Source organism: Cajanus cajan, chromosome 10 (assembly GCF_000230855.2).
Source record: "Cajanus cajan strain Asha chromosome 10, NIPB_CcT2T_4, whole genome shotgun sequence".
Classification (NCBI taxonomy): Eukaryota; Viridiplantae; Streptophyta; class Magnoliopsida; order Fabales; family Fabaceae; genus Cajanus; species Cajanus cajan.
Genome location: NC_138526.1, coordinates 26,960,248 through 26,978,027, shown reverse-complemented (window position 1 = coordinate 26,978,027; position 17,780 = coordinate 26,960,248). Strand labels below are relative to the sequence as shown.

The 17,780-nt window shown below is 33.4% G+C and overlaps 1 long non-coding RNA gene across 1 annotated transcript; it reads left to right on the top strand.

The window, feature by feature from the left end:
- Positions 1-654: 654 nt before the first annotated feature.
- Positions 655-7,508, top strand: LOC145952643 (uncharacterized). Its single transcript, XR_014430133.1, has 2 exons — positions 655-6,378; positions 7,264-7,508. It is a non-coding gene; the product is annotated as an uncharacterized LOC145952643 (long non-coding RNA).
- The last annotated feature ends 10,272 nt before the right edge of the window (positions 7,509-17,780 follow it).

Sequence of the window (17,780 nt, the reverse complement as noted above, 5' to 3'; positions counted from 1 at the left end):
TAACTTGGGCTGTGATGGTCCAAATGATGCAAAATTGGTGTCAATGGAAATCTAAGAGAAAAACGCACAACTTTTACAGAAATAGCCATTTGCAAAATCGGTCGTTTAGGAGGTCAAAATTGGAATTTGATTGATACAATTGGTTCTCGCTGGACTGATTGGCAAGCCTCGGTTTGTGGGGTATAACTTGGTCGGTGGTTGTTCAAATGATACAAACTTGGTGGCTATGGAAAGATAAGAGAAAATCCTACAACTTTCATGAAGGAAATATTTTCAGATTCGGCTGTCTATAAGGTCCAAATCAGTAGCTAAAGTCGATGAGGAAAAGAACATGGCACCAACTCCATTAATTCATCCCACCAACTTTAATAATTCATCTCACTAATTCATTCCACTTAGTTTTGTCTAAGATTTTTTCATTATTTTCCATTTTTTTTAATGTGTCTTGAAGGCTATAAATAGGCCTTCACTTCTCCATTGCAAACCATCCCTCAATTCTCATTCTCTCTTCTCTTATACTCTCTTCTTCTCCTCTTCTTCTCTTTGAAGACCTAGAGGAATCCATAGGAGGTGGTTCTACCCTAGTAGAAGGAGCCTAGAGGAGGAAGCTCTTCTTTAGTTTCAGTGCCTGTTATCTAGGTAAGGGGGGGAGTGAGAAATCTCGCTCTGGGTGTGGGATTGTATGCTGGGTAGTGGGATTGGCCCCCAATCCTGTGTTTGTTGTATGTTATATTGTTTGTATGTTCTAATTGCTTGGTTAATATGTGTGTATGAATAGAAATTCTGTTGAGATTATGATTGTGAAAGTTATGAATATGATATGATAATGTGAATGTGATGTTTCTAATGATATGATGTGATGATGAAATATGATGTGAAATGACCATGAGATATGATTGACCATGAGATAGATAATGTGATAATGTGACAATGAGATATGAAATGTGATAAAGAGAAATGACCATGGAAAGTGATAAAGTGATATGAGAATGCATAGAGTCTTGTTTGACATGCATCATTTGCATAAAGTGATAAGGGTACGATATGGAATACGCCGCCAGAGAAGGCCCCCTAGTGTAAAAGCTGTGGGGATCAGTCCTTGGGGATGGCTCGGTTTGGAAGTCCCAGTCTCGCCCATTGTGTGCATGGGATGTATCTTGCGCGGCTTAGCTATCCCGACGAGACTCTGGTAGTATGTCCTTCTAGTGAGAGTGCGCAGAGGTTGTGTCCCGGCATGTACTCCTAGACTACTCTTTGTGTATTGCTAGCGGCAATATACTACGTGATAAGTGACTGGCGCCACATGCATGATAAAATGTAGTCCGTGTCCATACATGTGTCTTTTGATGTCATATGACAAATGAATATGCCTTGAATGAGTAAGATGTGATATTGTTATTAATCTATGTTATACATATTTTGTTTGTGTTTGGCTATCTGGTATATATTTCTACACTGTGAGCCGAGTGAGATGTTTTCTCACTCCCTTTTTCTTTGTGTTGTTCTTCTCTGACCGTTACACAGGTGATTATCAGCATGAGGCTGAGGATGTTGGTGGTGAAGCTTAGGCTTCTTTATGGGCTATGCTCTGATAGGACTTGTGACATCGGGGCGTAGATAAGATTAGATTAGGGTGTTATTGTTATTTAAAATTACTTTGAAAACTTTGAGATTTATTTCTTTGTAATTCCCGTTGATTATGTTTGTTAAAAAAATGTGATACTCTTTAAACATGTTTGATTTATTAAGTGTTATATTATTTAAATTTATTGAGTTATGATATGCGGGGTAGAGGGTGTCACATTTAGTGGTATCAGAGCAAGTCGATCTAATCGACTGTGAGTTATGAGTCTACTATGCTTGTTTGGTAGATTAATAATGTGATGAGTTGATTGATGTGCTAATATGATGATTGATTATGTTGTGTGCATTGTGTTCTCAGGATTTGTTTGATAGACATGATATAATTTGATGATGCTATTTTTGATTGCTCTTTTCATAATTGCTTATTTGTTTGATACTTCTTGCTTACGTAAGAAGTAGTGGTTGAGTAGTATCACTCGTATGGTGAGCTTATGTACCAATAGTACGGACAAAGCCTTGATAATCAACTAGAAATTATTGAGACCTTAGATTTGGATGATTTTTCAAGAGTTTACGGTTAATGGAATTTAGGAATCTATAGTAGTAAGCAATTGAATCAAAGGTGGTTGTATCTGAGAATTGGAGTTTTGATATTTTGATGAGAGATTGGAATGTTCCTTGAGTATTGGTGCGTGCATGTTAACTTTTATGGTTTAGATAGTATGTGAATTTTATTTTCTAAGTCCTTTGTGAGCTGTTTTGGTCTAAGATTGTAATGGAAAGCTTGAATATGAGTTTAAGGTGGAAAGGAGTGAGTTTGGAATGGTTGAGGTATTTTGTGAAATGTTAGTACACTATTGCTGTATAATATGGGGATTATTTTCGTTAAAATTTTGTTGTGTCTGTATGAGTATCATATTGACAGAATCAGATTTTATGGTCTTCACAAAAGTAGTAGCTTTGGACGTTATCTTTTTAATGGAACTGGAATCAGGTAAAACGGAGGTATAGAACTCTAGTTATAGCTACTTTGGTGATCAAAGGTCTAGTTATAAGCGCTGAATATATCTGCTGCGGTTTTTGAAATTTGTAGCTAAGAAGATGATCTTTTTAGAATTCTATGTCTTCGTAGGAGTTGTAGCTTATTCTCTTATCTTTATTTTGAGATAGGTTTGAGATCATTTGAATAAGTATAACTCTCTAGGTATCATTTTCTTTAAACATTGTTGAAGGGATATGTATGGTTTCATGATATTTTTGAATCGTTAGGCAATGCAAGGATAAGAATTGATTTTGTTTTGGGGTGTTTGCATAAGGATTGAGAGGTTGTTTAAAGGTTGTATAATGCTATGTGATAAAGTTTGTTCATGTACATGCTTATCGATGGTATATTTGAAGGTTTAAAGATGGTATTCTAATATGATTTAGTAAGCATGTATGTTGATATGTGGATAGATTACCTTAGGGATCAAATTGGTGAATGTCGTGTGGTTAGTGAGATTGATCTTAGGGTGTGATATGATCATATTGTAGTTGAAGGTGGAGATATATTCAAGACGGTTGTATGTTAAGTATTACTATTTTATTTTATCTTATTTATTGATTGATTGATTTATTTATTTATTATTTTTATTGTATAAGATAAGTTTTCTAGTTCTTGTAAATTCCAGTTAAGGTAAACATGGATATGTCTCAGGTAGAAGTTGTATTTAAGTGGGGAGATATCTAAGCCAATTAGTGAAGATAAGAGTTTTATGATGTTAGCTTATTATTATTGGAGATTTATTGAAGGAATTTCTAAGATAGCTTTGCCCTTAACTACATTCACTAAGAGGAGTATTGTCTTTATGTGGGATAGTAAGTATGAGAGTAGTTCCAACTCTTAAGGCAAGATTGACTAGTGTTAATACTACTAGATTTTAGTAAGTCTTTTGTGGAACATAGTTATGTTTCTAAGATAAGATTGGATAGAGTGTGGATGCAAGAAGGAACAGATAAGTAGCTTATGATTCTAGAAAATTGAGAATTTATGAGAAGGAATTACCTTACCCATGACCTTGATTTGAAGACATTACCTATATGATTCTAAGCTTGAGGTATTTAGCGATCATAAGAGTTTTAAATATCTATTGACCAAAAGAGATAGTTAGAAATTTTTAAGGAATAAGATTTTGATCTTACTGGTTATTTGGCCAAAGCCATTGTGGTAACCAATGTTTTGAGTAGGAAACCTTTATATTTTTCCTTATGATTAGAAAGAAGGATCTTTTTAGGGATTTAAGTCTGACTTGTGAGATTACTCCTAGTGGTGAAAAACTAGGTGTGACTCGAGTAACAAGTGGATCATTGAGATAAATTGGAGAAATACAATTAGTTGATTCATATTGGTAACAAGATATGAGACTATAGAATAAGGTGATGGATAGGGGTTTGAATTGGTTGAAGATGGAGCAGTAAAATTAGTGATTTGATATGTATAACATGCTTAGGTGCTTGATCTTTACAGATGATCATAGAAGTAATATCAATATTATGACAGATGCCTTGATTACGATGATCACTAATATATTTAAGGATTGGATTTGATTGGAGAATTTAGGGACTTATGATTGATGTGTGAGACTACCTTTAGGAACATTGAATTGACTATGGTTGAAAATAACTAGTGAATTAATGGATGAGATTAGAATCTTTTCTAGTGAACCAAGTGGAAAAAGATTAGTAGGAATATGATTAAAATTTATAAAAAAAAAAAAAAAAAAAAAAAAAAAAAAATTGGAATTGATGTTGTTTTGAGGTGCAAGAATAAATTTGGGTGCTTAGTAATCTTGAAATTAGAAAGATGATCTTAAAGGGAGGACACAAAAGTACTCTTAGCATCCATTTAAGAGCCACTAAGATGTACCAAGACCTTAGGAAAATATTCCAGTGGCCTAAGATAGAAGAATTTGTGTATGCTTGCTTAGTATGTTAGAAGGCTAAGGGAGAACATCAGAAACCTTCAGGTTTACTGCAACCTTTAGATGTGCCTGTGTGGAAATGAGATAGCATCTCGATGGATTTTGCAGTAGGATTACCTAGGACATGGAAGAACTTGGATGATTATATGGGTCATTGTGGATAGATTAACTAAGTCTGCCCATTTTATTCCCATTAACATTAGATACCCTTTGGAAAGGTTAACTAAGTTGTACATAGGTGAGATTGTAAGGTTGCATGGGGTTCCTACTAGTATAGTTTCGGATAGAGATCCTAGGTTCACCTCTAGATTTTGGGATGGCACCCTATGAGGCTTTGTATGGTAGGAGATGTAGAACACCTTTGTGTTGGGCAGAATCTGGAGAGAGTGCCATATTAGGAATTGAAATAGTTCAACAAACTACTGAAAAGGTTAGGACAATCCAAAAGAAAATGAGAGCATCACAGAGTAGGCAGAAGAGCTACCATGATAAAAGAAGGAAAGACCTTGAGTTTAAAGAAGGAGATCATGTATTCCTTAAAGTAACTCCTTGGACTGGAATTGGTAGAGCACTTAAATCTCGCAAGCTTACTCTACGATTCATTGGTCCCTACCAGATCCTTAAGAGAATTGGTGATGTAGCTTTCCAAATTGCGTTACCTCCATCCCTATCAAATCTTCATGATGTCTTTCATGTTTCTCAACCTAGAAAATACATTCATCTCATATTGTGGAATCCGACAACATTCAGTTAAAGGATAACCTCACCTATGAGACTATACCTTTGAGGATTGAGGATAAGAGGGTAAAGAAACTAAGAGGTAAGGAAATTCTTTTAGTCAAGGCTATTTGGGGAGGAAACTTTGAAGAAGGCGCTATATGGAAACTAGAAAGCAAGGGGAGAGAAGATTATCCATTCCTGTTTTCAGGTAAATTTCGAGGACGAAATTTCTTAAAGGAGGGGAGAATTGTAACACCCTAGTTTTCAAAATGGTTATTATTACTATTATTATTATTATTATGTGGTATTTGGTCATAAATTGGTGGTTATATTTTACTTCAATTGTAGATAATTTACACTCCATTTATGCTTAGAAAGATATGTATATTGTTGGGCTTAATTAGATAGTTGTAAACTTTCTTTTCAATAAAATCGTTTTCGCTGGGCTGACTGGCAAACCTCGGTGTTTAGGGCATAACTTGGGCTGTGATGGTCCAAATGATGCAAAATTGGTGTCAATGGAAATCTAAGAGAAAAACGCACAACTTTTACAGAAATAGCCATTTGCAAAATCGGTCGTTTAGGAGGTCAAAATTGGAATTTGATTGATACAATTGGTTCTCGCTGGACTGATTGGCAAGCCTCGGTTTGTGGGGTATAACTTGGTCGGTGGTTGTTCAAATGATACAAACTTGGTGGCTATGGAAAGATAAGAGAAAATCCTACAACTTTCATGAAGGAAATATTTTCAGATTCGGCTGTCTATAAGGTCCAAATCAGTAGCTAAAGTCGATGAGGAAAAGAACATGGCACCAACTCCATTAATTCATCCCACCAACTTTAATAATTCATCTCACTAATTCATTCCACTTAGTTTTGTCTAAGATTTTTTCATTATTTTCCATTTTTTTTAATGTGTCTTGAAGGCTATAAATAGGCCTTCACTTCTCCATTGCAAACCATCCCTCAATTCTCATTCTCTCTTCTCTTATACTCTCTTCTTCTCCTCTTCTTCTCTTTGAAGACCTAGAGGAATCCATAGGAGGTGGTTCTACCCTAGTAGAAGGAGCCTAGAGGAGGAAGCTCTTCTTTAGTTTCAGTGCCTGTTATCCAGGTAAGGGGGGGAGTGAGAAATCTCGCTCTGGGTGTGGGATTGTATGCTGGGTAGTGGGATTGGCCCCCAATCCTGTGTTTGTTGTATGTTATATTGTTTGTATGTTCTAATTGCTTGGTTAATATGTGTGTATGAATAGAAATTCTGTTGAGATTATGATTGTGAAAGTTATGAATATGATATGATAATGTGAATGTGATGTTTCTAATGATATGATGTGATGATGAAATATGATGTGAAATGACCATGAGATATGATTGACCATGAGATAGATAATGTGATAATGTGACAATGAGATATGAAATGTGATAAAGAGAAATGACCATGGAAAGTGATAAAGTGATATGAGAATGCATAGAGTCTTGTTTGACATGCATCATTTGCATAAAGTGATAAGGGTACGATATGGAATACGCCGCCAGAGAAGGCCCCCTAGTGTAAAAGCTGTGGGGATCAGTCCTTGGGGATGGCTCGGTTTGGAAGTCCCAGTCTCGCCCATTGTGTGCATGGGATGTATCTTGCGCGGCTTAGCTATCCCGACGAGACTCTGGTAGTATGTCCTTCTAGTGAGAGTGCGCAGAGGTTGTGTCCCGGCATGTACTCCTAGACTACTCTTTGTGTATTGCTAGCGGCAATATACTACGTGATAAGTGACTGGCGCCACATGCATGATAAAATGTAGTCCGTGTCCATACATGTGTCTTTTGATGTCATATGACAAATGAATATGCCTTGAATGAGTAAGATGTGATATTGTTATTAATCTATGTTATACATATTTTGTTTGTGTTTGGCTATCTGGTATATATTTCTACACTGTGAGCCGAGTGAGATGTTTTCTCACTCCCTTTTTCTTTGTGTTGTTCTTCTCTGACCGTTACACAGGTGATTATCAGCATGAGGCTGAGGATGTTGGTGGTGAAGCTTAGGCTTCTTTATGGGCTATGCTCTGATAGGACTTGTGACATCGGGGCGTAGATAAGATTAGATTAGGGTGTTATTGTTATTTAAAATTACTTTGAAAACTTTGAGATTTATTTCTTTGTAATTCCCGTTGATTATGTTTGTTAAAAAAATGTGATACTCTTTAAACATGTTTGATTTATTAAGTGTTATATTATTTAAATTTATTGAGTTATGATATGCGGGGTAGAGGGTGTCACAAGACTCACCAGAAGCAATTAAGAATGGATAAATACAACAACTTACACAATTCTCATGATATGAATCAATCTCACCCATCTAATCTTGGAAAATGTGTCATATTGCCTTCCACTTTTGTTGGGGGAGGGAGGTACATGGACCAATTGTACTTAGATGGGATGACAATTTGTGGTTATGTTGGATTTCTATATTTGTTCTTAACTTTTACTTGTAACCCAAAATAGCCAAAAAAAATACAAAGGTTGTTAAGACCAATGAATTTGATTTCACAAGATCGTCCTTATATTGTATCAAGAGTTTTCAAAATAAAGCTCGATCAACTACTAACAGACTTAAAGAAGAATGAAGTATTTGGGAAAATTCTTGCATGTGAGATAATTCTATTATTGTCTTATTTTAAGTTATCATACTACTATTGTTTCATGCCATATACATATATTTAACTTACTCTTTTTTGCATACAGATATATACACCATTGAGTTTCAAAAAAAGGGTTTGCCTCATGCACACATTTTATTATTCTTACATCCTTCTAGCAAGTACCCAACTCTTGAAGATATTGACAAAATTATTTCAGCATAGATACTAGATCAGAAAAAGGATGCAAAGTTATATGAATTTGTCAAAAATCACATGATACACGGCCCATGTGGCTTAGCTAATAAGGCATCACCATGCATGAAAGATAGAAAATATTCTAGGTTCTTTCCCAAAAAGTTCCAGGACTTAACTATTGTGGATCAAGATAGTTATCCTTTATATAGGAGAAGAAACAATGAAAACATAGTTGAGAAAAATGGTATTTTTCTTGACAATCGTTATGTAGTCCCCTATAATCCTCAACTTTTATTGAAATACCAAGTGCATCTTAATGTTGAGTGGTGCAATCAATGTACTTCCATCAAATACTTATTTAAGTATATTAACAAGGGTTATGATTGAATAACAACTACTATTATTCCCACTAAAGCTGAAAATGGATCCCAAATGCAGAGAATTGATGAAGTCAAACAATATCTTGATTGTAGGTATATCTCACCCTGTGAAGCATGTTGGAGAATTTTTTCTTTCCCAACTCATAGGAGGAATCTAGTTGTTGAGAGATTGTACTTCCCTCTCCCTAATGAACAATATGTTTTATTTAATGATTACGAGGACATTGATTCATTGCTATCTAAGCTAAGTGTAATGGGATCAATGTTTACAACATGGTTACAAGCAAACAAAATATACAAGGTAGAAAAAAATTTGACTTATGCTCAATTTGTCACAAAATTTGATGGTGTCCCTCCTTCCATGGTTGATGATAGGGTGTTGCTAGAAGATGTTGGCAACCAAGGAAGCATGATTATACTATTGGGAGGCTTAATTGGGTACCCCCAACCATTGGTGAGTTGTTTTACTTAAGAATGATGTTTTTTGTGGCTAAAGGACCATGTAATTATGAAGACATCAAAAGTGTTGAAGGAATACTATATCCAACTTTTCAATATGCTTGTTTTGCAATGGGATTTCTTGATGATGATAGAGAATACATTGAAGTAATTAAGGAGGCCAATAACTGTGGATCAGGTCATTATTTGAGAAATCTATTTGTCACAATGCTTATTTCTAATAGTATGAATAAGCATGAGCATGTGTGGGAAAAAACATGGCATTGTTTAGTGGATGATATTTTGCATGAGAAAAAAAGGTTAACCAACGTTCAAGGTACACATTTTTGTTCTTTTAATTGTTTAAATTACTTTCTATTAAAAAAAAGTGTCTACATGAACATATTTTTAATTTAAATATATTTTGGTCACTTTACATAGTTACAATTAAGTGATGTAGAATTACAAAACTTAACTTAACACTTTTGGAAATTGAGGATTTTTTGTAATGTAATGGGAAAAGTTTAAAAGATTTTCCATCATTGTCATATCCAAAAGGGATAATACGAAGTCAATTGGGAAATAGATTGATCCATGTAGAGCGTGATTACGATATAGATCAATTGAACATTGATTTTCAAACTTCATTTACTTCCTTTATAGGTAATGTTATCAACTATTGTTTAACTTTGATTAGTAATAATAATTTGAAGGAAAAAAATTCTATGAACTAATACATATTTTTTTTTACTTTTATTAATTATTGTGGATGAACAAAGGGGTATATTTGAGACAATAATGAAGTTTATAAATGAACAATATGGTGGGATATTTTTCATATATGGTTATGATGGAACTAGAAAAAGATTTATGTGAAAAACTCTAGCATCATCATTGCGTTCAAAGGGTTATATTATTCTAAAGGTGGCATCAAGTGGAATAACATCTTTATTGTTACCTGGTGGGAGGATTGCACACTCAAAATTTGCAATCCTTGTTCCTACCTTAGAAAACTCAACTTGTAATATTCATCATGGCAGTGAACTTATTGAACTATTAAAGGTGACAAAATTGATCATTTAGGATGAAGCTCCTATGACACATAACCTTTGCTTTGTGGCATTAGACAAAAGTCTTAGAGACATCATGGGTTTCTCTCATAGTACAGATTCTCCATTTGGCGGAAAGTTGTTGTCTTTCATGGTGACTTTAGACAAATTCTCCCTGTTATTCCAAGAGGAAGCCGATCTGATATTATCCATGCTACAATCAATGCTTCATATCTCTTGGGAATATTGTCAAGTTTTGAAACTAAAAAAAAGCATGTGTTTACAAAGTCGTGCTAATAACACAAATGTGGAATAACTTAGACAATTTTCAGAATGGTTAATACGTGTGGGTGATGGTAAACTAGGTGAGCCAAATGATGGTTATGTTGAAATAGAAATTCCTAATGAATTTCTAATTATTGATTTTAATGACTCATAGAAGTCATAGTGCAAAGCACCTACCCAAATTTAGTTAAAAAAATACAATGAAGAATTTTTGAAATCTAGAGTTATTTTAGCTTCAAATATTGACATTGTTGACCAAATCAATGATTGTTTTTATCCTTGATTCTTGGTGATGAGAGGGAGTATCTAAGGTCAGATTCTATAAACATGACAGATGCAGTTGATGGCATATCTTTTGATGCAATTACTCCTTAACACATTAAAGACATCAAGACTCCTTGATCATAGGATCAAATTGAAGAGGGACACTCCAATAATGTTGTTGAGGAATCTAGACCAATCTGAAGGCTTGTATAATGGTACTAGACTAATAGTCACAAGACTAGCAAATCATGTCATTGAGGCAAAGATCATCTCAGGAAAAAAATGTTGGAAATGTAATTACATTCCAAGAATGTCTTTATCTCCTTCACAATCACCATGGCCTTTCAAGATTATTAGAAGACAATTTCCTTTAGTTGTTTCATATGCTATGAAGATAAATAAATCTCAAATTCAATAACTACAAAGTATTGGCTTGTATTTGCCTAAACCTATTTTTAGTCATGGCCAATTATATTTAGCATTTTCCAGAGTCCAAAGTAAACAGAGATTGAAAATTTTAATACATGACAAAGAAGAACAAACTTTAAATACAACCACCAATGTTGTTTTTAAGGAGGTTTTCCAAAACATTTGGTCAGTATAAAAAATTATTTAAATTTGGAAGTTATATTTGACAATATTATGTTAATAATTTCACTTCTGTAATGCATACTTCTATCACAACAATAATTTTTTTGGTGTTTTGAAGGAAATTATCTTCATTATTAAGGTAAGCATTAAGAATAAATAACATGTTTCAATTAAATGAAAAAAATTACTTTCAAAAGTACAAACTAGTCCTAGCACATACTAACATCTGTTAGTGTTTGGTTAATGACAGCTTTTGAGAAGAATGGCAATAATTTCATTCATGAGTGCCTCAACTTCTTTTTCCCCCTCCATTTATATTGCATTTTTTTTGACATTCTAAAGCCAAGGAACAAAATTCACAACCTTGATGTGAGAAGAAAGTCCATTTCATTTATGCAGTAGTTTCAATCACATTGATTATTATTCACAATATCTAATTATTTCACCTTTTGTTTACCAAAGTAAACCAACACAACGAACGGTAGACTATTTTTGAAATGTACAAAGACTTAATGTCAAGCGTCAGTTTTGGAAAGATATTATGAACTATCTACAATTATCTCCATTTATGCAACAAACACCTTATGACAATGAGCAATGTTTTTCACTCTTGAAGATTCCACCAACTTGTTATGGGGAAATTAATTATAACATGTTAAACTATTTATTTTTGGAAATTATCAACTTGATTCATGATATTTGATTATAATATGTTCCTTATTTTTTTTGTTAGCAATCATGGATTTTGTGATTGCTAATTTTAATATTCTAATTTGCAAGGTTGAATGGTTGAGATTTTGAACAACACACGAATTCAAAAGAAGTGTAGGAGAAAGCACTTCTAGAGAAAGTTGTCATGAGGGATTTGATGGTATGCTATTAACCTATTCAAATTTGAATGATAATAGAAAGCATATATATGTCTGATCTTTGATGTCCTAGAAAGTAATATTTAAAAAAGATGCAAATCATACTACTTTACCCTTCTTTAATTATTAGAGAGAAAAGTACCTTACAACATGGTAGATAGTTGTTACTCCCATGTTGTTAAGGTGGGTTATTAAATGTAGTTTAGGAAAAATACTACTAGATAATTGTAGAGTAGCAATCAGACTACCTAGACAAACCATACCTGTAACGACCCGTCATGGTCTCTACACTTAGTGAAATCGCACTACTACTAGTGAACTAAGAGAAATATTAAGTTGGATAACTCATACATACATATACAATTAAAAATGAAAATAACTAAATTTCTTAAATACAAAATAGAACTCCATATATGTACATTCATCCCAAAAATAATATTCCCTAGTGTCGGTCAAGCACAGACAAATTCGTTACCCAAAATGATAATTCTAACACGAGGATCAAAACTCCCCGTCTCGCAGCGGACACCGCCACTTCAGCTAGCCCTGACCTGCTCCCATACCAAGTATGATCATCGCAGTTCCACCACATGAAAACAGAAGGATAAGCTAGAGTTCAAAACCAATCATACAAGTACAGAATAAAATCTATACTACACATCATCCAACTATCAATCATGTTCATAGAGTCACACCATACACTCTATCCAACACTACTCATGCATAAAATGCAATCCACCAATCATGAAGTCAAACACCACACTTCATCATATTAATAATCATGCAATAAATGCATCTCATGACAGATATCAATGCATATCAATCATCTACCGTCGTCACGCATACACCTAGGAGATCTCCATAACAATAGAGCTGTATAAGTGACATTCCATCCTACCGAAACCACCCCAACCGTTTTCATGCCTAATGCGCCCGCTTGGTCACAGCTAAACAGGATATAATCCTCACTCAGGTTACTCGGATGATGTCACTTACACAATTGGAAGTCCAGATCCACCATCAGGTATAGCACAGCTGGGTACGGGCTTACCACGAACTTGACATGCATAACCAAGTCAATTGTGGAGTTCGCCCACCGACTATCCGCAAGGATCCACGCACCTTCCCGAGTACTTGGTTAAGGGAATAACCCTCGACCTCATACCCCGCTCCAACACTAGCTAAGGACTTAGAGGAGACTCACCCAACCCAGTGGCCTATCTGAGCACCACTCTCCCAAATCTAGTGGCCTCCCTAAGCACCACTCTCATATATCACTGGCCTATCCAAGCACCACTCTCAAGAGACTCTATGTGAGCTCTTCCAGTTCGAAAATATTTTTCCTCTCCTCAAGTCCTAGGCTAAACTCATGCCATAAGGCATCACATGCAATTATGCATCACACATCATACATGGTCTACCCACCATCATGATCAACAATCATACACATGTCATAAGACATCACATGCAATAATACATCATATATCATACATGGTCTACCCACCATCATGATCAGTAAACATACTCATATGAACATATACACATGTCATATCACATTCAAAAATTTATACGTATCATCACAAAGCATACATATGAATCACACCTCAACATACATCATATATCATACATACATGATCTAAAACTTCAACTTTAAACATGTATAAGCATCAATTCATTCATAAACATATTCACGCTCGGCGCAGCCTGAGCTCGCCCAGCCTAATCCCAACCTGAGAGTCCTAAAACTCATCCACACCCGATGCATTGAACTCACGCTCGGTGTCCTTGAGACAGAGACTCATAAGAGTACGCCTGACGCAACTAAATCACGTCTAGCGCAACATCCAACTCGAGAGCCCTAAGCTCTTCCATGCCTGGCACGCTCAACCTACGCCCGGCCTAAATCCCAATCAGAGAGTTCAAAACTCTCATCCAAGCTAACAAATTCAGCCACATGCAAACACAAAACACGATACTCCATACAACTCAAAATAAACTTAAATCTCACATGCATCCAATCTATGCATGAAAATCATCAAAATCCTCCTTTTTCTCAAAACCCCAAAATGAGATTTTCTTCAATCCATCTATGGATTCTCAACATTCATACATCAATTAAGTTTCTAAACTCACATTCTAGCTTCCCTTACCTGAAGGTTGGCTCAAAATAGCCAACAACTGTGATGAAATAGAATTCCCTTCCAAAGCTCAACCAGGAACTTCAATCCTCCCAAAGCAAGTTTTCTAATCTGAATTTCAAGAAAAGTCAGAAGGAGTTAGTGATCTAGAGGAGAAAAGAAATCATATAGAGAAATTTAGGAGAGAAAGGAGCTCACAGACCCAGAGACCTTCTCTCTAAAACTTCTCTCTAAAAACTCACATTCTCCTGAAGGCCCCCAACCCCTATTTATAGATTTTTCGGAATGGCCAGAACGGCCTGTACCAAAATTGGAACGGCCTGTTCTGTACTGCTTCATCAAGTGCCAAAACCTCATGCAGAACAGCCCGTTCTGAAATCAGAACGGCCCGTTCTGAGACTCATCCAGAACGGCCCGTTCTGCATCCAGAACGCCCCGTACTCCCACCAGAACGGCCCGTTCTAGAGTTTGAAACGGCCTGTTCTTCCACCACGAATTTCAGGTAATTTTAATAGCTTGGAACGGCCCGTTCCAGATTGAGAACAGCCCGTTCTGAGCTATTAAATCACCTATATATATATATATATATATATATATATATATATATATTATAACTTGCTACGTTACAATACCCCTTAAGGAACCATCTTTAACAATGCCCTTTGAATTTTCTATAGCTATCAAGAATATAGTTTTTGTGAAAAGAAATTAGTGCATGTGAATTAAGTGGATGAATGTGATTTTCTTATGTTTGCCCATTTCATATTTTTTTCACTACCTAATTTGGCTGTGAAAATTGACAACTCCATTTATTTCTACTATTTAATGATATCTTCTTAAGACACAACAAAACTATATTTAAGTTAAATTTTATCCACTTGAATTATGAAATTTAATCTATCACCAATTCACCATCATACGTGAAAAATTGTTACAATAATTTTTTTCTTCTAGGATATATTGATAGCCATTGTGTTATTTAGAGTCATCAAACACTACAAATTATTAAAGTCAAGATTGTTTAATAATGTAATCTGTATTGGATTGTTTTAGTGCATAGTTGCAGGTGAGTCAAATCTTCTTGTAGAGGTTAATTATCAAATTTATGCATTAGAATAATATTGGAGACAATCTTCTCTAACTCGAAGTATTTCGATACTTAAAATTATGTTTTCATATTTTACTCAAAATTTCAAAATTTCAAAATAAAGACATTTAGTCATAGATTATTTAACACTAGATATTTACACACACAGATGCACACACAATAACCTAAAATTTTCAATAAATAACTAAACTAGATGATACTTTTACATTTTATAATATATATGACTGTAAATAATGTGTATTTCATAACATAAACAAATATATTGGTTCCACTAATAATAATTGTCTCTCAAATTAATTGTATATAATATTTAATTTATTATAAAACATGTAAAAACAGTGAAATATATAATTTGGCATGAGTTTCGTACTAGTTTATTTATAAATTACTTGGTAAAAAAATATGCAAGACACTGTAAACTTTTTATGTAAAATAAACATCATATAAGAACTAAATAATTATATTTTTGTCAAAATTATTGTAAAATTTGTATTAAAAATATAAATAAAAAACTATAAGAATAATCACAAAATTCATTAAATAAATTTGCATAAAAAACCTGACAACAAAAATCGATAATTTTAAGTACGTAATTCCTACGGGGTAAAGAAATAAATGTCATGGAAAAATATATGTATATATAATATTAAAGTGTGAAAATACTATTAATATTTAAACTTAGTCATAAATATTGATGTTATATAAAAAAGCATACTATGTAATATTAACATAAAATTATCTATAAAACTAATAGTTTTAAATTTTTAATAATGAAATTACTAAAGATTATTTTCAATTAAAATTAAAATCTTACTTTATATTTGTTCAATAACGTAAAATTATTAATAATTACAAAATAAACTATTTAAAAATATTATATTTTTTTATTGAAATTATATATATATATATATATATATATATAGCAAAATATTTGTGTGGTCATGGCCTCCTCAACCTCTATTAAGACCCGCCTCTGAATACAAGGATTGTATTCTTTTAGCATATGTAGTTTTCATCTTTCATTTGATAAACATTTAATTAGAATATGTTGAAATATGTAAAAATAAGAATAAAAAATTACACTTTCATTCTATCTTAAATTATCAAGTTTACTAACGAGCACGTGAGTTAATTGGTACGGAGTTGTCTATCTTCAACAATAAGTTCAAGTTATATAGAATTGTGTTCAATATTCTAAGGAGGACTTTTGTCCGTTATTGTAGTTCTACTTGACCTGAACAAGATTACATCCACAAAATCAATATATTAGGCTTAGTGTTAGGATTTAGAACATAAATTTGACTCTCATTATCTTGTAGATTTTCTACCAATTAAAAAATATATATAAATTAGCATATAATTAATAAGCTTTGACTTTTATAATAATAATTAAAAACAAAATATGGTACAATCAGATTCAATGCACTTTCATAATACATGTTACTCACAATAATTATATATATATATATATATATATATATATATATATTAAATGCTTTGACTTTAATTACCAAATTAAATACATTGTACAAATTAAAAATAAAAAAAAGTGAAATCAGGTTCTATGCACTCTAATATACAATATATGTTACTCACTATATTTAGACTATAAATATACATAAAATACAATTGTACATTCTTCATACATTTACTAATTTAAATTCATTAGAAAATCTCTACTTAGGTGATCTACAGCAATACCATGGCAAAACAAATTCATGTCTTGGCTTTGTTTATCCTTCTCGTTTTTTCTCGTAAGTCTCTATGGGGGTGTGTGAGTATCAATTAATATTGTTAAAAAAAATATTCTATTTTTTAAAATTATGTATTTACTTCCTTGAATGCAATATTTTCTTTTGACATTCTTTGCAATTGTAGAAGAGATATCGGTGCCAGTAGCAACCGCATTTTGTAACGCGACAAAAGACATAGGGCCATGCACTTCTGACCTACTCTGTTCCCAAATGTGTCACAGTCAAGGTTTTAGAGAGAGAACGTGCAATAAGCGTTGTATTTGTCGTAATCCATGCCTCAAGTAGGAATGATCGATGATCACATGACCTACCTAGATAGGAGGCTTTAGCCATGTAATAATAATAATAAAGCATTGAGAAATTTGTGTTAAGACTCAATGTTGAATCAATTAAACTTATTTCCTATTGATATTTCAAGAGATTTATGTGAACCTTTAAGGATTAAGACTGCTCACAAGCATATCTATAAAATAATCAATGTTTATATATCTAATCATATCAAACTGCATTCAAAGGAGGTAAATTTCTTTTCTAATACCAATTAATTGAATAAAATTTATATTTATGAATTATTATCATTGGCCTAATGGTAGGCATTGAGATAGATGCTTTAATATTTAAGTTCAATCTTCATTGTTATTGTTATACACACAGAAAATCATGTTTTTTCATAGTTTTAAAATTCAGCTTAGACCAGTCCAATCAAGACTCAAGCTTACAATCGATTTGAGCTAGAAATTGGATCAAACATGTCATTGACTTGATATTGACGTTATTAAACCAATCAAAATTGGTATAAATTCGTT